Source organism: Aquarana catesbeiana, linkage group LG12 (assembly GCF_042186555.1).
Source record: "Aquarana catesbeiana isolate 2022-GZ linkage group LG12, ASM4218655v1, whole genome shotgun sequence".
NCBI classification, from domain to species: domain Eukaryota; kingdom Metazoa; phylum Chordata; class Amphibia; order Anura; family Ranidae; genus Aquarana; species Aquarana catesbeiana.
The window spans coordinates 28,628,142-28,653,651 of record NC_133335.1 but is presented as its reverse complement, the minus strand read 5'-3'; positions in this window follow the sequence as shown (position 1 = coordinate 28,653,651).

Below are 25,510 nucleotides of genomic sequence, written 5' to 3'. Positions count from 1 at the left end.
CAAGTCGTCTTCACCACGTCTAGATGCCTAAATGCATTGAGTTGCTGCCATGTGATTGGCTGATTAGCAATTTGTGTTACAAAGCAATTAAACATGTGTACCTAATAAAGTGGCTGGTGAGTGTGTGTATATATATATATATATATATATATATATATATATATATATATATATATATATATATACACACACACATACTGTATATATTCTATATTGTCCACCTTATAAACGAGTGTGATGACTGATGCCTGTTCTCAGTCAACCAACAAGGGAATGGTATTGAAGTTGGCAATTACAAATCACATGACAGCTTTTAAACTTATATGAAATGAGTAATGCCATTTGATTCCAATGAAGAGAAATTTGTGGACTGCCATTGTTAACCTCCATCCAAAAATCACAGTCTCCTAAATAAGCATGCATCGAATGAAGTCAGATCGCCTTATTTGTGTAACTGGTCTGGTTTAGTGATGCATCAAATACTGAAGCAAGGGGATCGAAATGACAGCCAAATTTCTAACATTTACAGTTTTACGACCCCCTCTGTGACTGTCACCCCCCCAGTCTATAGCTCTCCCTCTGTCTTATCTCACTAACTCTGCTGCTAGCTTTATTACCATCGCCATATACATTGAATTGTATAAGTTTGTTTTTCTTTGTATTTTTTTCCTCTCCCTCAGATTGTGTTTTTTTGTTTTTTTTGTTTTAACATTTTAACATTCTGCTAAAACTTTTGTGAATCAGATCAGTACTGCTTGGACCGGAAAGCTTGTCCTGAAAAATTGTATGTTAGTGCAAATAAAAAAAAGTATCACAGACAGTACATAGTTACATAGTAGGCGAGGTTGGAAAAAGACACAAGTCCATCAAGTACAACCTATGTGTGTGATTATATGTCAGTATTACATTGTATAGCCCTGTATGTTGCGGTCATTCAGGTGCTTATCTAATAATTTTTCAAAACGATTGATGCCCCCCCGCAGAGACCACCACCTGTGGAAGGGAACTCCACATCCTTGCTGCTCTTACAGTAAAGAACCTTCTACGCTGTTTAAGATTAAACATATTTTCTTCTAATTTTAATGAGGGGCCACGTGTCTTGTTAAACTCCCTTCCACAAAAAGTTTTATCCCTATTGTGGGGTCACCAGTACGGTATTTGTATATTGAATATCATATCCCCTCTCAAGCGTCTTGTCACGGAACGTCCCACACTCCGCTTGAGTGCTTCCGTCATATACCACTTCCTCCCAGTCTGTATACAGATATCAGATATTCCAACCTCTCTGAGCAGAAAACAAGGCGACACTTGCTTCACTGCTAACATGGACTGTTTTATTATGAATCAAAGTTACAAGACTTTATATGCCGTTGGAACCTCCTCTAACAATACAACTGTAACTTAATTAACATGAGCTAATTATCTAATCCTTTATACAGCCTAGGTGACTGAGACATGACCTTTCGCCCAGACTTGTGGTCACCGAGCTTCATACAGTTAATTAACACAATAGCAGTCGTCCCGTCTCCTACATTGTATAGAGGACAATGTCATTAGCTCATTCAATTAACATAAACACAGGTTGATGACACCAGCATCTCCTCACAGGATGTGTCCCAACAGAATGAATCCATTGAAAATCCAGGGCCCATAATCAAAAGGCAACAGGCTTGCATACAGTCCTCTCCAACAGCCTCTGTCCCGGCCAGGTCTGTGACATTTCTCCCCTTTCGGCAGGAGACTAACACAGGAGGAGACCCCAGACGGGTTGACTCCGAAGTTAGTCCATAGTTCCAGTCCTCTACTGCCTGTACCCACACAGTACCCCAAACAAATTGTTCCAAACAGAGTATTACTCACCCAGCCAACCTCTGCCTCTCTCAGAGAACATATCTGCTGCTGGGGAGAGGCCTGGACTGGCTCTTCTCCCTGGAATCCTTTCTGCCGCTGGAGAGAAGACAGGGTGTCTGGGCTCACTCTGTCATGCTGTTGGGGATCGGGGCCCACTGCCCAGCATCCCTGGGGTATACAGGTGGAGACTGAAGTCCCATCCACCTTCACAGGAAATCCATCCTCTGTTAGTTGAGGGCAGAGTCCAGCAGTCCTCGGCCCTGTTGCCAGCCCTTCTGCTGGAAACCCCACACCATCTGTTCCGGCTAACTGTTGGAGAGGGAGGCCGACTGCCCCGCCTCCCTGGAACTCTGTAGTTGTTGCCGGTGCTGGGCAGAGGTTGGTAGCACTCTGCCCTGTTGCCAGCACTTCTGCTGGGGACTCCGCATCCTCTGCTCCGGCTAACTGTTGGGGCAGGAGGCTGGCTTCCTCCACTCCCAAACTGTGTAGCTGCCATTGGGGAGGTGAGCCGGCTGCTTCCTTTTCCATTCCCTCATCTGGCTGCTGGGACGACATGTCGATGGTACTGTCTCCCAGGTACACGGATCTTTGCTGGGGAGGAAAGCCCACTTCCTCCACCCTGGCCAACTGTTGGGGAGGGACAACACACACCTCCTCTCCCTTCTCCCCCTGTATCTGCTGCTGGGAAGTGATTGCCATCTTCTCAGCCTGAGCCTCCACAATTGCTGCAGGTGTGGGGCAGAGGTCTTGGACCCTCTGGTTGCCAGCACTTCTGCTGGGGGTTTGCCAGGTGGTTCCTCCTCTACAGAAACGTCTATTAAATTCCCAGTCTCTGGAATTGGTAAAAGTGTGGGACAGAGGTCTTGGACCCTCTGTTCAGTTACCAGATCTTCAGCTGGAGAAGTTTGTTTTAACTCCATAGATGCTGCTGGCAGAAAATCACATGTCCCTGTCAGTGTTGTGGGAGAAAGGCCGACTACCTCTTCTCTCAAGAAGGCCGAAGCCACTGTTGGTGCTGGGCAGAACACAGTGAACTTTGGCCCTGATAGCAGCTCTTCTGCTGGAGGCTCATCAGGTTGTTCTTCCTCAGCAGAAAAGTCTATTAATTCCCCCGTCTCTGCAACTGGTATCTGGGGATGGAGGTTCACCATCTCCTGTCCATGGAATCCAGAAGATGCTATCAGTGCTGAGCAGAGCGCAATGAAGTTTGGCCCTAATCCCAACTCTTCTGCTGGGGGCTCACCCGATGGTTCTTCCTCAGCAGAAAAGTCTATCAAATCCCCTGTCTCTACAACTGGTGTCTGGGGATGGAGGTTCACCATCTCCTGTCCATGGAACCCAGAAGATGTTATCAGTGCTGGGCAGAGGTTAGCAGAGCTCTGCCCTGTTGTCAGCACTTCAGCTTTGGGGATGGCAATCTCCAGATTTTCCACTGCAGATTCTCTGGCATGCTGCTGGACAGGCACATTCCTCCATCCAAGATCATCCCATGCAGAAACAGGATCATCAAGGTCAGTCAGCACTTGCTGCATCCGCCATAAGACCTCCGCCTCCATAGCTGTGGGGGAAGGTTGGCAAAGCACACTATTGCTCTGCCACATTGCCGACTCTTCAGCCAGGATTTCAGGGTTGTCAGCTGGTATTTCCTGATAGTCCCAGGCAAAGGGAGCCCAGCCCTGGCACTGAGCAATGTCTAGCAGCCGTCTGTAGGCGATCTCTAGCTCCCATTCCTGAACGGCCAGAAACTCCAAATCTTCCTGTGCCCAGTGCACTTCCGAAATGTTCAGTAGCCCTTCTCTGAAATCCATGATTTCGTCCACCCGCCGCTCCAAATCATTCCCAAAGTTAGGGTCCCCTGTCAGCTTCACAAACAACAGTCCCAAGCCGCCGTAGCTTAAGCCTTCCGTTGGGCTGTCATCCGCTATCCAGGGACATGCTTGGGATACATGCCACCGGAGGGCTCTGTAGCTCTCATCCAGCTTTATCTCTGCCCAGACCAGCCTGCTTAATTCAGCTGTCTGCTTCTTGTGTGGTTTTTCTCCCAAAAACCGCACCCGCAGTCCGTACTGCGACCAGTACCTTTCCTCGATGGAGGGGAGAACTTTTCCCTGGTGTCGCTGCTCACGGGCTAGCGCTTCCTTCCAGAGTTTGCAGCGAATAGAATCACACCATCCCAGCAGGACCTGCTCCGATACTGGTCCTCTGTGCTGTATCTGCATCTCTCGCAACCTCCTTCTGAATTCCTCATCCATGGCGGCTGGTATCTGTACCTCTCCTCTCCTGCTATCTGGACCTTGGATCCAGATGGAAGTTTGGATGTCCCAGACTGCAGGAAGCTTTCCCGCTGCTTGCCACCAATGTCACGGAACGTCCCACACTCCGCTTGAGTGCTTCCGTCATATACCACTTCCTCCCAGTCTGTATACTGATATCAGATATTCCAACCTCTCTGAGCAGAAAACAAGGCGACACTTGCTTCACTGCTAACATGGACTGTTTTATTATGAATCAAAGTTACAAGACTTTATATGCCGTTGGAACCTCCTCTAACAATACAACTGTAACTTAATTAACATGAGCTAATTATCTAATCCTTTATACAGCCTAGGTGACTGAGACATGACCTTTCGCCCAGACTTGTGGTCACCGAGCTTCATACAGTTAATTAACACAATAGCAGTCGTCCCGTCTCCTACATTGTATAGAGGACAATGTCATTAGCTCATTCAATTAACATAAACACAGGTTGATGACACCAGCATCTCCTCACAGGATGTGTCCCAACAGAATGAATCCATTGAAAATCCAGGGCCCATAATCAAAAGGCAACAGGCTTGCATACAGTCCTCTCCAACAGCCTCTGTCCCGGCCAGGTCTGTGACACGTCTCTTCTCCAGAGAGAATAAGTTCAGTGCTCGCAACCTTTCCTCATAACTAATATCCTCCAGACCCTTTATTAGCTTTGTTGCCCTTCTTTGTACTCGCTCCATTTCCAGTACATCATTCCTGAGAACTGGTGCCCAGAACTGGACAGCATACTCCAGGTGCGGCCGGACCAGAGTCTTGTAGATTGGGAGAATTATCGTTTTATCTCTGGAGTTGATCCCTTTTTAATGCCAATATTCTGTTTGCTTTGTTATCAGCAGCTTGGCATTGCATGCCATTGCTGAGCCGATCATCTACTAGGACCCCCAGGTCCTTTTCCATCCTAGATTCCCCCAGAGGTTCTCCCCCCCCCCCTCCAGAGAGTAGATTGCATTCAAAATTTTTGCCACCCAAATGCATTATTTTATATTTTTGTACATTAACCGTTTCCCGACCGTTGCACGACGATATACGTCGGCAGAATGGCACGGGTGGGCAAAAGGGTGTACAGGTACATCCTCTTTAAGAAGCAGTGCTGCGGGCGCGCGCTCCCGACGGTGCACGCCCGCTGCATTCTCAGTGACCGCGGGTCCCGACTCGATGTCCGCCGGGTGCCCGCGATCGTGTCACAGAGAGGTAGAACAGGGAGATGCCTTTGTAAACAAGGCATTTCTCGTTCTGCCTTGTGACATGACAGAGATCACCGCCCCCTGTCATCGGGAGCAGTGATCGCCGTCATTTGAAGCCCAACCCCCCCATAGTTAGGATCACTCCCTAGGACACACTTAACCCCTTAATTGCCCCCTAGTGGTTAACCCCTTTACTGGCAGTGTCATTTACACAGTAAGCAGTGCATTTTTATAGCACTGATCGCTGTATAAACGACAATGGTCCCAAAATAGTGTCAAAAGTGTTCGATGTGTCCGCCATAATGTCGCAGTCATGATAAAAATCGCAGATCTCCGCCATTACTAATAAAAAAATGTAATAATAAAAAAGCCATAAAACTTTCCCCTATTTTTTAGACCCTATAAATTTTGCGCAAACCAATCAATATACGCTTATGCGATTGCGATTTTTTTTCTTACCAAAAATATGTAGAAGAAAAAAATAGTTTATTTTTGGGGATATTTATTATAGCAAAAAGTAAAAAATTGCTTTTTTTTTTCAAAATTGACACTCTTTTTTTGTTTATAGCACAAAAAATAAAAACCGCAGAGGTGATCAAATACCACCAAAAGAAAGCTCTATTTGTGGGAAAAAAAGGATGTCAATTTTGTTTGGGTGCAGCGTCGCACGACCGCGCAATTGTCAGTTAAAGCGATGCAGTGCCGAATCGCAAAAGGTGCTCTGGTCAGGAAGGGGGCAAATCCTTCTGGGGCTGAAGTGGTTAAACCTCATTTGCCATGTAGTTGCCCACCCCATTAATTTGTTCAGATCTTCTTGCTAGGTTTCCACATCCTGGGGAGAAGTTATTGCCCTGCTTATCTTAGTATCGCCCACAAATACAGAGATTGAACTGTTTACCCATCCTCCAGGTCGTTTATGAACAAATTAAACAGGATTGGTCCCAGCACAGAACCCTGGGGAACCCCACTACCCACCCCTGACCATTCTGAGTACTCCCCATTTATCACCACCCTCTGAACTCGTCCTTGTAGCCAGTTTTCAATCCATGTACTCACCCTATGGTCCATGCCAACGGACCTTACTTTGTACAGTAAACCTTTATGGGGAACTGTGTCAAATGCTTTTGCAAAATCCAGATACACCACGTCTACGGGCCTTCCTTTATCTAGATGGCAACTCACCTCCTCAATTTTCTCTGTCACAATTGTACTAATACGGCTACAATCACCTCAAGTAACATTTTCAAAAGAAGTTTAGCATTAGCAGCCACTGCAATTCTCCCACGAGAGATTTATAAACAAGCAACAAGCCTTTTGGGCTAGGTACACATTCATGTGTTGTGGAAATGTGCACAAACTTGCATGCAGTCCCGCAATGCACAAAAAATGAACACCCCTTTTGCAGGCATCGGTGCTGTGCCAGAAGCATGGTAACAAAGTACCATGCATTTTGGTGCAGCGTGATTTTACAGAAAGGTTCATGTTCTTCTTTTGTGTCATTTTAAAGAAAGGGTCATGCCTTGAGGGCAGGGACTGATGTGGCTGTACAATATATATGTATCTACCTTACCAACCGCTCAGTGTCTGCCAACCCTCTCCTCCAATCCCTACACTGGCTCCCAATCACCCAGCGAATTAAATTCAAAATACTAACCACAACATACAAAGCCATTCACAACTCTGCCCCGAGCTACATCACTAATCTTGTCTCCAAATATCACAAAAATCGACCTCTCCGCTCTTCTCAAGACCTCCTACTCTCAAGCTCTCTCGTCTCCTCCTCTCATGCTCGTCTCCAGGATTTCTCCAGAGCCTCTCCCATCCTCTGGAACTCGCTACCTCCAGCGGTCCGGCTAACCCCTACTCTTGCTACCTTCAGGCGATCCCTGAAAACTCATCTCTTCGGGAAAGCCTATCACGTCTCCAACTAATCTTCTACCACTTTCAACAGCTCATTCCCCACAGTTACAACCTTTTGTACCACCTGCCCCACGCTATTAGATTGTAAGCTCTTCTGAGCAGGGCCCTTGTATTTTATTGTATTATAACTGTATTGTCTCCTTTTTATATTGTAAAGCGCTGAGTACAGTGTTGGGGCAATATAAATCCTGTATAATAATAATAATAATAATAATATATGTAAAGCGCTGAGTAAATTGACGGCACTATATAAGTACCTGTCATCAATAAATAAATAAAAATACCCTTCTCTAGTGCCAAATGAATGGACTGCCATAAGTATGATGCACAAAATCATGCAAAAATGCGGCACATCGTTGCACCTGCATAGGTATGAACAGCGCCTAACAGAGACTATGTGGTTGGAAAACTTTATACCTGCAGCAGTAAAATGCGGGGACTGCTGTTGCTTACAAGTATAGTGATCACAAAAATCAGACATCCTTAACAGCGTTCTTGTTCTCTGTCAGTGACTTATGTCGCTGAAGTCAGAGGGTCACCATGACAGCCAGGCAACCAGCATTTGAGGAATGAGAAGACAGCAATCTCACTGGGAAGTTATCTTCAAGTAGTCCATTGTAGGTGTCTGAAATTCCAAGAAAATGCATCATTTGCAAATGGCGTGCTGATGGTCTGATGTGAACTGATTGAAACATTCTGGTGATAAGAGGTGTCCCTCGTTCCCATCTCTGAAAGTTGGGAAGTATGCTATATATTTTAAGCACAAGGCTGAGAATATTCAATGTAAAATATTAATCATCTCTGCGATATTCCTCATCTACCAATCAGGACTTGCCCTGCTCTTTACTGGACAGTCTTTCCTGAGTTCCCCAAGACTCCCACCAAAGCCCCCTGTGTGTAGTAAATCACTCTCCCATCAGTGACATCACACTTGACTCTTAATAAAACAGCTTTCAGTGTTAAGTTAGTGGGTAATAAAACAGCTTGACACTAATGATGGCTTCCATGTGATAAATTACAGGCATGGATCAGATAAGGGTTCCCCAGCCTAACCTTGAACTAAATCCTTGTTGTTGCTATATTTTGCAGGCTCGGCCCCACTCTGCTATTTTTCTATGGAGGCTGTAATGTTATTTCAAATGCATAAACATGCAGCTTACAATGTTTGTATTAGGGCCAGTACAACGGCAAACCACTTCTATCTGTATCAAATAAAGCTGATACTGTTCTATGCAACTATGACCACCAGAAAGTGAAGGATAAACACACTCGTGTGGGAGGAAGTGAAAGCTAAGCTGGCCATTCAGAGATCTATTGTCAGATGGAGAGAAAAGAATGAAAACCACCAATGCTTACTGCAGACACAGAGGGATGTCAGCTTCAAAATCCTTCTTCTAAACGCAGTTTCAGGTGACTGATGAGGAGAAAATTTCCTGCATGCTGACAATTCTTCATAACTAATAATATACATTTTAGAATGTTTGTTCTAACTAATTCCTAGTCAGTAATATGGTCATTTAGAAACACTTTACTCATCTGCATGTACAGTGGGGACGGAAAGTATTCAGACCCCCTTAAATTTTTCACTCTTTGTTATATTGCAGCCATTTGCTAAAGTTCATTCTTTTTCCTCATTAATGTACACACAGCACCCCATATTGACAGAAAAACACAGAATTGTTGACAGTTTTGCAGATTTATTAAAAAAGAAAAACTGAAATATCACATGGTCCTAAGTATTCAGACCCTTTCTGTGACACTCATATATTTAACTCAGGTGCTGTCCATTTCTTCTGATCATCCTTGAGATGGTTCTACGCCTTCATTTGAGTCCAGCTGTGTTTGATTATACTGATTGGACTTGATTAGGAAAGCCACACACCTGTCTATATAAGACCTTACAGCTCACAGTGCATGTCAGAGCAAATGAGAATCATGAGGTCAAAGGAACAGCCTGAAGAGCTCAGAGACTGAATTGTGGCAAGACACAGATCTGGCCAAGGTTATAAAAAAAAATTCTGCTGCGCTTAAGGTTCCTAAGAGCACACAGGCCTCCATAATCCTTAAATGGAAGACGTTTGGGACGACCAGAACCCTTCCTAGAGCTGGCTGTCCGGTCAAACTGAGCTATCGGGGGAGAAGAGCCTTGGTGAGAGAGGTAAAGAAGAACCCAAAGATCACTGTGGCTGAGCTCCAGAGATGCAATCGGGAGATGGGAGAAAGTTGTAGAAAGTCAACCATCACTGCAGCCCTCCACCAGTCGGGGCTTTATGGTAGAGTGGCCCGACGGAAGCCTCTCCTCAGTGCAAGACACATGAAAGACCGCATGGAGTTTGCTAAAAAAAAAACACCTGAAGGACTCCAAGATGGTGATAAATAAGATTCTTTGGTCTAATGAGACCAAGATAGAATGTTTTGGCCTTAATTCTAAGCGGTATGTGTGGAGAAAACCAGGCACTGCTCATCACCTGTCCAATACAGTCCCAACAGTGAAGCATGGTGGTGGCAGCATGATGCTGTGGGGGTGTTTTTCAGCTGCAGGGACAGGACGACTGGTTACAATCGAGGGAAAGATGAATGCGGCCAAGTACAGGGATATCCTGGACAAAACCTTCTCCAGAGTGCTCAGGACCTCAGACTGGGCTGAAGGTTTACCTTCCAACAAGACAATGACCCTAAGCACACAGCTAAAATAACGAAGGAGTGGCTTCACAACAACTCTGTGACTGTTCTTGAATGGCCCAGCCAGAGCCCTGACTTAAACCCAATTGAGCATCTCTGGAGAGACCTAAAAATGGCTGTCCACCAACGTTTACCATCCAACCTGACAGAACTGGAGAGGATCTGCAAGGAGGTATGGCAGAGGATCCCCAAATCCAGGTGTGAAAAACTTTTTGCATCTTTCCCAAAAAGACTCATGGCTGTATTAGATCAAAAGGGGCTTCTACTAAATACTGAGCAAAGGGTCTAAATACTTAATAAATCAGCAAAAATGTCAACAATTCTGTGTTTTTCTGTCAATATGGGGTGCTGTGTGTACATTAATGAGGAAAAATATGAACTTAAATGATTTTAGCAAATGGCTGCACTATAACAAAGAGTGAAAAATTAAATGGGGTTTGAATACTTTCCGTCCCCACTGTATATACAGGAAATATATTCCCAAACACATCCACACCATAGGCTCCTCGCTCTCTCACATATTATGAAAGCAAGAAAGCAAGAAAGAAGAGCACCAATTTGAACAGTTCCATTGCCGACAATAGGGTGCGATTTGTCATGCCATTTGGACCTGTCAAAAGAGAAGTGAAGTGAGTGTGAGAGCGTGAAAGAGAGAGAGAGAAAGAAAGAGAAAAAGAGAGAGAGAGAAAAAGTAAGAAAGAAAGAGAAAAAGAAGCAAAGAAAGAGAGAAAGAAAGAGAGAAAGAGAGAAAGAAAGAAAGAGAGAGAAAGAGAGAGAGAGAGAGAGAGAGAGAGAGAAAGATTTCTCTTTTACCATACACTAAACAATACTTGTTTGTAATGGCAGAATTTGATAGCTCACAGGCTTATATATGCACACCTTATCTGCATATAAGGTGATATATATAAAATGATTTGCAATATCAATCCACAGGATGGTGGCTATGTGGTTAGCATTGTGATTGGGGTCCTACCATACATGTTATCTGCTAGTGATATGTTCTGCTGAGTATAATGTGTTTTCCTCCCACCCTGAAAAAAAACTACTTGTAGGTTGCTTGGCACCAGAGTTTCTATGTGTTTATGTAAAGCTGACTATACACACCAGTAGAATTTTGTTCAAATTGTTTTTGTTTTAGTAATGCTCGTTAGTGGGGTCCAATTGACATTCATTTTCGACCACAGTGAATAGAAAATTCGAAATTGGATGGAAAAATGTTCTCAAGTGAATTTCCTAGTGTATGAAGTTTTCGTTCAGTAAAGTTCATTAATTTCAAAATCGAATGTTAAAAACAAATTATATTCTGAAGTACTTTTTGAACGTCAAGCTGTGAAATGTACGTAGAATTAATGTGTGAATGATAGTTTAAAAATCTACTAGTGTATGGCCAGATTAACCACCTCAGTACTGGACACTTTCACCCCCTTCCTGCCCAGGCCAATTTTTAGCTTTCAGCGCTGTCACTGTCAATTGCGCGGTCATGCAACACTGTATCCAAATAATTTTTTTTTATCATCACATCTTCCTACAAAAAGAGCTTTCTTTTGGTGGTATTTAATCACCGCTGGGTTTTTTATTTTTTGCTGAAAAAAACAAAAAATGACCAAAAAGTTTTTGTAAATTATGTAAATAAGTAATTTTTCTCCTTCGTTGATATGCGCTGATGAGGCTGCACTGATGGGCACTGATGAGGCGGCACGAATATGCAGCACTGATGGGCTCTGAAAGGCAGCACTGATTGGCACAGACTGGTGTCACTGACAGAGTGGCATCATTGATTGGCACTTATTTTATTTATTTATTTCAGATACTTATATAGCACCGTCAACTTCCACATTGTACATTCACATCAGTCCCTACCCTCAAGGAGCTTACAATCTAAGGTCCCTAACACACATTCATACATACCAGGGACAATTTAGACAGGATCCAATTAACCTACCAGCGTGTCTTTGGAATGTGGGAGGAAACCGGAGTACCCGGAGGAAACCCACACAGGCACAGGGAGAACATGCAAACTCCAGGCAGGTAGTGTCGTGGTTGGGATTCGAACCAGTGACCCTTCTTACTGCTAGGCGAAAGTGCTATCCTCTACACCACTGCCCCACCCTAGAGCTGCATTGTAATCGGGGCACTCATAATCAGTGCCCCGATTACCTGTACACATCCCCCCCGGGAGGAGATGCCACTGATCGGCTCTCCTCACCTCACACTCTGTCAGTGTGAGGGAAGGAGTGCCAATAAACGACATCTCCTTGTTTACATGTGACCGGCTGTGATTGGACACAGCCGATCACATAGGTAAAGAGCAGTGGCCACCGGTCTTTGGCGAGATCGGGGTCGCGCCGTGTCCCTGGAGATCGCGGCTAAACTGGGCACCGTCATATGATGGCGCCCCAGAACAAGAGCTGCCCTGCACCTCTGTCATTTGTCTATATGGTGGGCGGGAGGCGGTTAAAGTAGAACAATAGGCAAAACTTTTTTTTTTACATTTTGGATAGAGTAAGGGAGGGTTATAACCCCAACAGATTTTTTTTCGCCATCTGTGTCCAATTTTTTATTATTAATATATAGGATTTATATAGCACCAACAGTTTGCACAGCGCTTTACAACATGAGGGCAAACAGTACAGTTACAATACAATTCAATACAGGAGGAATCAGAGGGCCCTGCTCATTAGATCTATTTTCAAGATTTCCCTTCACTTCCTGTCCCATAGCCAAACAGGAAGTGAGGGTAAATTCCTGCAAATTAAGGAAATCCCTTGGAACATTTACCCTTTTTTTGCCGTTAAAACAGGTTTCTGTTGCATACGTCTGCAAGTTACTGTACACTGTATGTTTGCATTTTTTAAACTGTGTAGGCTTGGTTATTGTGCTGACTAAAGAGTGCAGAGAAAAAATTTTGTACTTGCATATTGCTTGCATATTGTTCTGTGTGTTGCTGTTCCCATGTGCGCCTTGTGCAGTTATAAATTGATCTGAGCAGATGCCATTTTTGCTTTCTTGGATTTGATGCACTCTGGAGGTCTATTGCTGCCAATAAACAAGTCTAGGCCTCTGGTGTTTTTCTGTATCTTTAACCACTTGACCTCCGGAAGGTTTTATCCCCTTCCTGACCAGGGCATTTTTTGTTATTCAGCACTGCGCTACTTTAACTGGCAAGTGCACGGTCATTCAACGCTGTATGCAAATTACATTTATATCATTTTTTTTCACACAAATAGAGCTTTCTTTGGTGGTATTTGATAACAACTCAGGTTTTTAATTTTTTATTATATAAATAAAAATATACTGAAAATGTTGAAAAAAATAACAATATTTCCTACTTTCTGTTATAAAACATATCCAATAAAATCAAATGTCTTCATACATTTCGGCCAAAATGTATTCTGCTACATGTCTTTGGTAAAAACCAAACTGCATCTTTGGAGACACCATAGAACTGGGGACACTAGTATAGTTCTGATTGTGATGAAAATACTGATCCATTTAGACATTATACTAGTAATAACGGTGATCGGCGACTTATAGTGTGACTGCGCCAGTGTGGCAGGCAATCTGGTACTAGCTGACCCTGACTGGGAGTGGTAATAACTGACTAACTCTGACACAATCTGACGTTGCTAGTGACATTAATACAGTTATCAGTGAATACTGTATACTGTAGTAATGACACTGGTGACAGGGTAATTAAAGTGGATGTAAACCCAAATTTTTTTTTTTTTAAATCATACTGTAGAGTATAAGATTTCCTACCATTTGAGCCCAGTCTTGCCACACAGAGTTAATCCAGCTCTGAGCAATCCTCTTTTATTGTTCAGTGAGATAAATCTTGACAAACTGAGAAAAACTTTGTCAAATCCTCCCCCTTGCTGTGAGTGACAGGTGATTTACATATCTCGTGCACTAGCCTAAGACATGCATTATTTTTTAATTCCCTCCCCCACTCCTTTCTTCAGCAGCTCTGCAAGGATTGGCTGTTCCACACCTCAGCATGATTTGGCATGCTGAAGTCATGTGGTTCCTTTCCTGTCTTTTCACTGGATGTTAGAGATCATAGCAGAAGTTCAGTGTAAGAAATACACAGGAGAAAATGCATATTGACAAGGGGAGTGTAGAGGTGGGCGGGGAGTCTACTGACATCACGACTCCTCCCACCGAGCTCCAGACAACAGACCCGCCCACAGAATATGCAGTTTTTCGGGTCTCATAACAGACAGAGGGGAGACATTTGACAGGTAAAGATACATGCAGGAGGTATGTATATCCTTATAGATAACCCCTATGGCAGTAGTTTAGAAAGGATGACATTGGGTTTACATTATTATTATTATTATTTCAGTTACTTATATAGCGCCGTCAATTTATGCAGTGCTTTACATATACATTGTACATTCACATCAGTCCCTACCCTCAAGGAGCTTACAATCTAAGGTCCCTAACTCACATTCATACATACTAGGGACAATTTAGACAGGATCCAATTAACCTCCACTTTAAGGGTTAACTAAAGGGCAATCAAAGAGTTAAATGTGCTTATGCAAGTGTAAATGTGCTGCTTCTATTCACACAGTTCTGGCTTTTTTTCTCTCCCCTAATAAAAAGGGCTCAGGGAGAGAAGAACCAGCCAGAACTTATGTCTGTGAACAAGGCACAGAGCTGTGTTGTGATTGCCTCCAGCCGATCAGCAGGTTCATGGGCAAAAATCATTGGCCAGGACCTACTGACAAACTTGTGTCGTAGCCAATGACAGCACAGGTCAGGCGTGCCCCGAACCCTAGAGACAGGTGGCAATGTACAGGTACGTTGTCCGGCCTGCCTGTGCCGCCCGTCCGCAGTAAATCTACCGTTGGTGGGCGGCAAGTGGTTAAAGCTGAGCTACAGCATGAAAAATATGCAGCCCAGCACAGTTCAAAATAATAATAGTTAAAAGGATAATACTTGCCTTAATTCTGAGACTTTCCCTACACACACACAGTTCGGTCTGTAATGGACCCGTCCCTGGACTGTGTCATCATGAAGTAATACTACACAGGAAAGTGTTCACACATGATTACTTGAGGGGGAATTGGGGGCTGGTTGGAGTAAAACTACATTTTAACTAGTGGTGCATGGAAATAAAAATTCTGGTGCCAAAACCGAAAATTCAGGATGTACTTGACCCATGACCTACAAAAACTGCTCCACAAGCGTGGTAAAAATGTGGCAAAATTGAAATTTTGGGTGCCCCACTATCGGCACCTTTTTTTTTATCGGCAAAATGCTGATAACCCTATTTTATGGCAGCCAATTATTATTACTATACAGGATTTATATTGCCAACAGTTTGTGCAGCGCTTTACAACATGAGGGCAGACAGTACAGTTACAATACAATTCAATAGAGGAGGGATCAGAGGGCCCTGCTCGTTACTTGTTAGAGCTTACAATCTAGAAGGGAGGGTCAAGTGAAACAAAAGGTAATAACTGTGGGCTGATGAAGAAAATGAAAATACAGTCATTAGGTGTGGGTAGGATAGGCTTCTATGAAAAGAAGCGTTTACAGGGATTGTCTAAAAGCTAATAGAGTAGAAGATAATCAGACAGATTAGGGTAAGGAATTCCAAAGGATTGGAGAGGCTCTGGAAAAGTCCTAGAGGCGAGCTTGTGTAGAGGTGACGAGGGAGCTAGAGAGCAAGAGGTCTTGAGAGGAATGAAGAGAACGAGTAGGTTGGTATTTTGGGACTAGGCTAGTGATGTAGCTGGGGGCCGAGTTGTGGATGGCTTTTTAAGCAGTTATTGGTATTTTGAATTTAATATGTCGGGCGAGCCATAGCCAATAGAGGGATTAACAGAGAGGAGTAGCAGACACAGAGCGATTGGTAAGGTGGATGAGTCTGGCAGCAGCATTCATGATGGATTGAAGGGGGATAAACTATGTAGAGGTAGGCCAATGAGGAGGAAGTAGCAGTAGGCGAGAGATGACCAGCGAGTGAATTAAGAGCTCTGTTGTGTCATTGGTTAGAAAGGGGCATATTTTGGAGATGTTGCGGAGGTTGAGACGGCAAGATTTGGACAGTGATTGGACATGAGGCTTAAAGGAAAGTTCAGAGTCCAGGACTACACCAAGGATCTTGGCATATGGGGTCATTGATTTTGACAGAGAGATCAGGGGAAGGGGCACATGGGGGAGGGAAAATTATAAGTTCGGGTTTGGATAGATTGAGTTTGAGGAAGTGGTGTGACATCCAGACTGATACATCTGTTAGCAAATTAGTGATACGTGAGAAGACAGAGGGAGTGAGCTGAGGGGTAGAGAAATAGATTTGGGTGTCGTCAGCGTAGAGATGGTATTGGAAGCCATGGGAGGCTATCAGCTGACCCAGGGAGGATGTGTAGGTTGAAAATAGGAGAGGTCCAAGAGCAGAACTTTGGGGGACCCCAACAGAGAAAGGAATAGGAGAGGAGGATCAAGAAGGCTATTCTCAGCAAGGTGGTTGCCCAGTCGGTCGTAGACCAGACGTTCAAGGAGTTTGGATAAAAAGGGGAGCAAGGAGATGGGGCGTAGGTTGTTAAGATTGGATGGGTCCAGTGAGGGCTTTTTAAGTATGGGGCTGACTAGTGCATGTTTTAGAGAGTTGAGGAAGATGTCAGAAGAGAGAGAGAGAGATTGAAGATGTGCCAATATATAGGTGCATCCCTAATTTTACCATTATGGAGGATAGGAACTTACTCCAAGGCAAACCTGCTCTCAATTTGTTCACTGCTATATATGTCCCACTTTAGTGGCTCAGTTAGGCTACAGCTAGGGGCCACGCTTTTCAGGTGCCCTGGCAGTGTGCCTTCATGTATATTTGAATATGCATGCAACACAATCTCTTGTTAATGCTTGGTTTATGTGCTGGGAAATGTTTTGTATTGTTCTGTGTACCTCCCAGGCCATGGATACCTTGCTTTTGTCAGTTATAAATTGATCTGAGCGGTCGCCATTTTTGTTTTCTAAACATTTTTTGCCATTTTTGTTTTTATAAAAAGTATACATACAACAAAGTGCTTCAGGTAGGTAACATTGAAAACATATAGATTCACAGCTCTGATCACTTGAAGCATGCAATAACAGGTAATATAGTGCAAAGGAAGGCTGCCATTTTTGTTTTAAGGGACCAATTTAACTTGCTGTAAGGATCTAGTAAACTGATGCATGTTATATGAGCTCTGATTACAGAAGCAATGTGGAATACAGTGGTACTATGTGCTGCAATTATTGTAGTATGTGACTGTGAACTGGCTTGCCGACTAACTGTCTCCAGGCACACTGGCACAGTGATGAATTATCTCCTCTATTCCACAAAGTGAAGCCCGAGGAATGTGCCATTGCTAAGAAGCTGTCAGTGGTTTGAGTGTTGGGATAAAGACCATCTGCAATGTGCCAAATGATTCTACATGTCACCATGGGACAGGAAAGTCAGGCACCACTAACCAAAAAATAACACAAAATCCTTATCATGTTCACTAATGCACCGATCAGTACACAGGCAGGCATGCAGATTTTAAATCTTCCAGTCTTCCATGCTATGGGTTAGTATCACAGAGAGGAAAAAAAAAAAAAAAAAGACAATCTGCTGCTATTCACCAAATGTAGTACTATCATCTCCAAATGAAAGCAAACCTGCACTGATGAAACCTGTACTTCAAAAGTTGGTGAAGTCAGAACACCTGATGTACATTAAGGTCAATGTCTCCTGAAAGTATTGATGCTACAGCCAAGCTGACAGCTAGAATTTGCAGAGGGACACATTAGCAATGGCCGCCGCTACAATCTCTCAGTGGAGAGTTTCTGTAAGGAAGAACTGTGAAGTTATTTCCTAAAACACGTAAGCTGCGGGTGCAAGGTGCAAGGGTCATCCTGGAAAATATTAGTCACCGTTATTCCTCTAATAATCTTTGCAATAGTCTTAGTTCAAGGCCAGTCTTCCAAGAAAAGCTAGAGATAATAAATAGGTGAAGGTCATCTACTGTCATACCGCATTGATTCCTCTTTTATTGCTTAGAAAAGAGGAACACTATCGCATTCATCTATATGCTGCCTTTTATTTACCTGAATACTATGCGCTACAGTGACGCATCTGTACAAAAAAAACAAAAAAACAAAATGGTAATTTACAACCCTAGGGTCCATTCTTACTCTAACACAATGCATCTCTAGGCTCCCTGCTATGTCAGTCATGTGACCAAAAGCCTTAGTGCCGGTTCACACAGGGGCGGCACACAAATGAAGTAACATTAGTTTTAGGAAGAGTATGCATTAAAGCCCTTTCCATTACTCTTTACTTATGCATCCCAGCAGGACACTGTTAATTCAGCTTAAAGACTAAATGATTGCCACCCACGGCAACCAATTTCAGCCATGATCATCATATCTATGAACACCAGAATCAGACATCTGATGCTTCAGAAGAAACTAATGGTCAGCTTGATTTCATTTATTTGGCCAACTTCTATTGTTCACTTTTGGATAGAGTTGTTGGCCCAGCTTCGACCCTCCCTCCTTTATACATACAGTAAATCCAAGTATGTATATTTATAGCAAGATTATCCATAAACAAAGATCTTTCAGTGATTGGATGGTGCCCACTTGTCAACAGTCAGCTAATGGTGAATGTTACACTTCCCACAACTGTGAAGAGGATTTCGTTTGAACGCAGCCTCTTTTTTTGTACTTAAGTTGAGGTGCATTCCAAGAACATATAACAGGAAGGATGTTATACACTGTCCTGAGTCATCTCTTGTTCCCCTTTCTATGAAGGCCAAAAGCTGTTTGTTTGATAACGCCCTGGAAGACAGCCACCCCCGCCATCTCTTGGCACGGCTAAGATGAGATGTACTGATCTGTGATGGCTCCACTTTCCTTACTGGAAACCTGTACAGGATACATCCAGGAACACTTCATTCCTAGGCTGCTCTTGAGATGTATCATAACATGGCTTCACTTGCGCAAAGAGAGACCTGGAGAGACAGTTTATTTTTTGCACCATTAATCTGCCCCTGGAATCTTGTTCTGTCACAAGGCGGGCCATTAACCTATGACCTAACAGTGACCTGAAAGCCCGTCACTGGCAGTCACCTTTCCTGGCATAACCTCTCCAAAGTGTGTCTTGTTAGCCAGGGACAGGAGAGATAAGTAGAACAAAGACCATTGCTTTCTCTCTTGACCAGGTGACCTTGTTTTGACCCTGTGCTGAAGAGGTCGCCAATAGGGATCTCACAAAATCCTTAAGGTACTAAACTCTTTAAAAAAGAAAGATATATTTGTGCAATTTCAGATTGTGTGTCCCCTTTGTAGTGGAGATTTGCCAGAGTAAACTCATTGATCTAGGTGTATTTGTCTAGGTAATACAAGAATTTTTCATATTTAGAAAAATGCAGGCTACTAATTTGCTTCTGCAAGCTGGTTAATGTTGGAATAGTAGGTTAGGTGTTAAAGTTTGACTTTGATTTTCTGACAAGTATGATTTTGTAAAGATGGAAAATGAAATAATCTCCAAGGATGTCCATACATGGAACATCGTGTAGGAAAAGTAGAAGATTCCATGGAAATTTCACCAAAAATTTGACTAGATAAACACCCTCAATGTTCTAGGTATAAAAATGATGGACACCTGGCTGGCATGAAAGACATTCGTCAAAATGAACTGCTAGATAATAATAATCTGCAGGTTACCATTTTAAAGATTTGGTATCCATACTAACGATCATTTAGATATCCAAATGTTATCTGATTCTGTACCACTCAGTATTTTGTGCTGTATTTTTTAAAGCAGAGGCCCTAGAGAATAAATTGGTGGGTTTTGCAATTTTTAGTATCACACAGTATTTTCACAGTGGTTTTACACATTTTGGAATTTTAATGCAAAAAAACACAATACATAACCCAATTTTTGTAAAGTATACCAGATGATGTTACGGCGAGTAAATAGATACAAAACATGTAACTTTTTAAAATTGCGCAGGCCTGAGCAACAGCAACAAACGACGTACATTTTACTATCCATAGGCGACGCTTTAAAAGTCTTTACAGGTTACCACTTTAGATTAACAGAAGAGGACTGGTGCTAGAATTACTGCCCATGATCTGACTTTCATGCTGATGCCTCACTTGTGTGAAACGGTCCCTGTTTGCATGCGTGCGGGACCGGCACCTGCCTTTGACCTTTGCGCATGAGCACAGGGGGATGGGGGCACTTTTTAAAATTATTCATTTATCTTATTATTTACATTTTTACACTGTTGCTTTAAAATATATATATATATATATATGACAGTAATAGTCAGTGACAGGTACTCTTTATGGAGAGATCTGGGGTCTGTAAGACCCCAAATCCCTCCTCTGCCGTTAAAAGCATTCAAAACTTTTTAAAGATTTTTTAAATGGCGCCGTTGACATCCAGGTAAACCGGAAGTGATGTCAGGTTACCAAAGCCAAGAGCCAATCAAAGCCGGTCTGGGCTTTGTTTGGCTTTCTAAACCAGGGTTGCTGGGGTCTCTTGGTGGGACAGGAGAGCCCCAGAAAGCCATGAAAGTCTGCTCCCGCTGCTTGTAAAAGCAATCCAGCTTCTAGTTAGCCGCAAGGAATGCTTTTACGAGAGAGCCGATCACCAGCTCTAAAAAACGGTACAAAGTATAATCCATTGAAGTCCAGTGACGTACTGGTTAAACTGCAAAACAACTGCAAACAACTAAAGCCTGCCATAGATGGAGAGATTTTCTTTTCTGCAACCACATTATTATTATTATTATACAGGATTTATATAGTGCCAACAGTTTAGGTAGGGCTTTACAACTTGAGGGTAGACAGTACAAATACAATACACATTAATACAGTAGGAATCAGAGGGCCCTGCTCCTTAGAGCTTACAATCTTACATTCAGTGTTCTTCCAGCATGGGGGGGGGTAGGGAAAACTATCCCCTCCAGGAAAAACACAGTGGATTATTGCTAGCGGCTATAACAGCCGCTAGCGATAATCATATGTAAAATCCGACAGGCTGGTTGTACCCAAGTTGATAGATTGATCAACTTGGTTACATTCAGCCTGCCCATACATGGTTCGAATTTCGAACTATCTATGGCCAGCTTTAGGGCTTGTTAACACCAGAAGCACTGTTGTGCATTTTGCTAAAATTAATTGTTTTAAACCAAATCTCTTCCCACCTATGTGTTGCACTGCAATGTTTTGGCAGAAGGTCTTGCATGCCGCAATTTGGTTGTGTTGTCCAAAATTTTATTTTTTTCTACGAGTGAATGAATTTTAGGTCTGTTATGTTTAAATAAAAATTAATTGAAGCAAACATGGGAAATTTTAATTTTGCTCATTTCCCGGGACATCTGCAGTCGGCAAAGAAATGTGCACAGAGACTCAGTGTTCCCCCATGGCCTCATGGAAATCTTGGAAATATTACAAAGTGAAAGGACCATTTCCTGTAGGGAGACCTATTTAGGAAAAAAATGAAGTGAACCTGAACCTACAGAGGCTTGCCAACCTACTGAAAAATCTACAAATGTTGAGTCTGTCGCTTCTCTGTGTTGGTATCACTTGCTGTTTTATGGCCATTAGGCAGATATGTTGCTTACTATCTTGACCTTCACACTTGATCATGTCTCAAGGCAACTGGACTTAGAAAGAGATCAATAATGGCAAAGTACACAGTTTTTACCTTCATGAACCATCTTACTGAAGCAACAGATTACAGCAGTTAAGGAATTGCTCTTCTGCTCTAGCTTGTTGATGTCTTCTCTGTGCCATCAGACATTAAATTGTTCTCAGCTCTGGATGAAAATGGCACTTCTCTCACCTCTATGGGTATCTTGTTTTATGCTGGTCACAGGCAGGCACAGTATCTCCTTAAAAGCTAAGCCTCACCTTAAAAAAAAAAAATGCACATATTTTTGCAGGAAAATAAATGTGCATTCATATTTTTTATGCTTAGTAGCCTGCAATGCAATGCAAGCCGCATGGATCATGGGTGCAATGCCAGGCTCCTGCAGGTCTCTACTTTCAGTTGGTGAGCTGGTGAAAGTGTGAATGGACTTTGTGTGTGGTAATCACTGCACTGATGTTTCATGGAGAACTACTAGTCCTGGGTGATTCACTTGGCACCATGTTACACCCTAAACACTGGCGTAACATGTAAAATCATGTAAAAGATAAAGGTTAGCTGGTAAGAGCAAATTGTTAAAATAGGACCAATAACACGCTTCCAACAGTCATAAGTCCTTGTTCATCCGCCCCAGTGTGGTCCTCACACCTTTCCTGCATGTCAGGTTAGGATTTGGCTCAGGCTAAGGTGTTGTGTAGATAGGAATTTTTGTTTTGCTCCTGACCTCAGTCCTGATTTAATGTTAACATTATAATCTGTCACCACTTCTGCTTTTGCTGCAGTTACTCAAACACTGTATATTACAATTTACAAGGCTGACAAGCCTCTTTGCATTGCTATGTTTGTCTATTTGGACCTTGTAATTCTTTGTGTTACGCTTATATGTATTTAAGACAATGTGCCTGAGGTACTCAGGTGTTTTTGGAAGCTTTTTCAAAATTCGATAAAAATATTGAATTGCAGAAAAACTATAATGCACTATACGGCTTTTAAACGATGGTCAGCAGGCTTAGAAGGCCAATAATAGAGGGAATTGGAAAAGTCAGTCCCTTCACTATTAAAGAGTGGTCTCACAGTAGTCATATTGTCAGTGTATGTTGCTACTGTTATGCAGCGTAAGCACGAGCGGACTTTTCTATCGGACTGGTTCGACGGACCGAGTCCGGTGGACAATCCGATCGTGTGTGGACTTCATCGGACCTTCAGCTGACTTTTTCTGTCGAAAGTCTGATGGACTTTAGATTTGGAACATGCTTCAAATCTTTACGTTGTAACTCCGCCGGGCCCAGAAATCCGCTCGTCTGTATGCTAGTCCGACGGACAAAAACCGACGCTATGGCAGCTATTTGGCTACTGGCTATCAACTTCCTAATTCTAGTCCGGTGTACGTCATCACGTACGAATCCGTCGGACTTTGGTGTGATCGTGTGTAAGCAAGTCCGGTCGTTAAAAAGTCCATCGGTAGTTCGTCGAAAAGTCTGTTGAAAGTCCGTCGGAAAGTCCGTCGGACCAGTCCGGTCGAAAAGTCCGCCCGTGTGCATGCGGCTTTAGAGGGAGGATAGGGAAAGCTCAAAATCTGTATAAGGAGAGATCTGTTAAAGCTGTGCTGTGGATTGTAGTGGTGGGCTACACTGTCTTGTGTGCCCGCCCTTAACCTGCAGAACTAATAGCCCTGCATTGTATGTGGAGGGGATGAGTTTTTGACCATGACCGAGAGCGGCTTAGAGAGGAGACTGTAGGGGAGCAGTCAAGAGCGGATTGAAGGAGCCTATTGCAGTGAGGGGGAAAGTAAGTACCTGTAATAGAGTCTCTTCTGCAACCCTCTAGACTTAATCAACATTTAACCCTTTGAGTGCCAGGGGGCCTGACTGCATAGGTATTTATTTTGTTGTGGCCAGAACTGGGCTTTAGGGCATCACCTAAACCTGTAATTTAAATTTATGTATTCTCTGTGGTTCATTTGAAGCCATATAAAAGGTCGTGACCCACTGTATTTTTTTTTTTTTTTGGCATTGGCACAGGTTGCCCACAGAAGTGCTATTTGTTTGGCAATAGCTTGGCCAGCAGTGTCTACAATTGTTCATTAAAAATTCTACTCCCACAGACTTCAGTGAGGTTCACGGTGGAATTAACAGATGATAAATGTTTTTATGGATTTGCCAAACCCCTGGTAAATTAGATTTGTTCATTCTTCGTTACCAGTAGAAAGGATCACAAACATCTTCAAAAATCATTTAACTACCTGTATGTAAGAGTAAAATTGTGGATAAAAGCGCAAGAAAAGGTAAAATGTATTCAGATTTGGGAACCCTAGTCAGTGCTATCATTACCTTGTCCTTCAAAAACTGTAAGTGAAAAATCTGCCACAGTACTGTCAACATAGTGAGACAAATCTAGATACTTAAACCCAAAATTTTTGTGTTTTTTTTAACCAAAAATGGACAATTTCTTTTATACATAATTTTAGTTGGGGGAAAAAATGTTAGCCGTTTTTGATGTTGTATTTAACAATTATTTTTTAGCTCCTCATCTACATCAACATCAAAGGGCCAATGCTCCTCCCATCCATGTTTTCAAATCCTTCATGGACGTTTACTGGATAATGACTCTTGAGCTAAATTCATAAAGATTAATGATGTTCAGTTATTTCTATCAGAAAGTATAAAAGACTATTCCTGCGCTTAGTGTTAATCTGCCTCAAAGCAGTGGCGGCCCGTCCATCAGAGGCGCCCGAGCACCACCCCCTCTATCCACGGCCGCCACCCCCATGCTCTATCCAAGGCCGCTATTTTGACAGAACTCCACCACCCCCCTTTCATGCCTCCGGCCCCTTTTAGGACGCTGGGCACATGAATTATAGTGGCGGGGGTCTTTTTTTTTTAAGCACCTGATTAAAGCCAGAGACTCTAATAGGCTTCAAAATAGGGTGGGCTTGTGGTGCAGGGCATTGCGCCAGGAGCCCACCCAGGTGTTACGACAGCGAATGAATATTCGCTATTGAAACTCTGATCCTAAATCTAGCCAATAAGAAGCAGGTCTGAGACTCGTTTTCCAATTGGCTGAAAAGAGAAGAGTGCCATTTGGCCGCCGTGGAGGAGGGAGGAAACAGAAGCCGCTGCAATTCACGTGGAGAGCGGGGGGGGGGGGAAGCCGTCACCGTTGCCGAGCAATGGAAGCTGTTGGTGAAGCCCGGGAGAAGCGCTGCCCACCATAGATGGGGTAAGTGCACCAGACCCACCCGACCGACCGGGGGGGGGGGGGGTTGGGGTGGTACTGTTTGCAGCCCCCCCCCAAAAAAGTACCACCGGCAGTCACTGCCTCAAAGTATACCAATTCTTAAAAACTCAGACAGTTGCATTCACTGTATTACACATAATAATACTTAACTATGGAAAAAAGGGGGTGAAGTGTGTTGTGCTGTCATTTAAAGTGCATATAAGTGCCTCATATTCATAAACAAATCAAAGAATAAAATTATAAATATATATAGTGTGAAAATATGTAAATATATAATATATTCCCAAAATTCATAATATGCTTAATAACCCATAAAAGATAAATTAAATTAAACAGTAATAATCCCAAATTCATAAAGTCCATGTGCTGGATTTGTTTTGGGTCGAGTACTGTTGGGTGATCACCAGAAGCACAAGGAATTTAGGAGGTGCACAGGGGGAGCACTTTGATTTTCCTAAACGTATCATTATTCGTCTTTTTTTTTTTTGTTGCTACAAATAACAGCACATGGACTTCATGAATTTGGTATTATTACCGTTTATTTTTTTTTTTGTATGAAGTATTAAGCATTTTATGAATTTTGTGAATATGTTATATGTTTACAAATTTTTGACACTATATATATTTAGCATTTATTTCTATGATGGCCCATTAATGTTTTTCCACTGGGTAGGGACAGGATGTCATT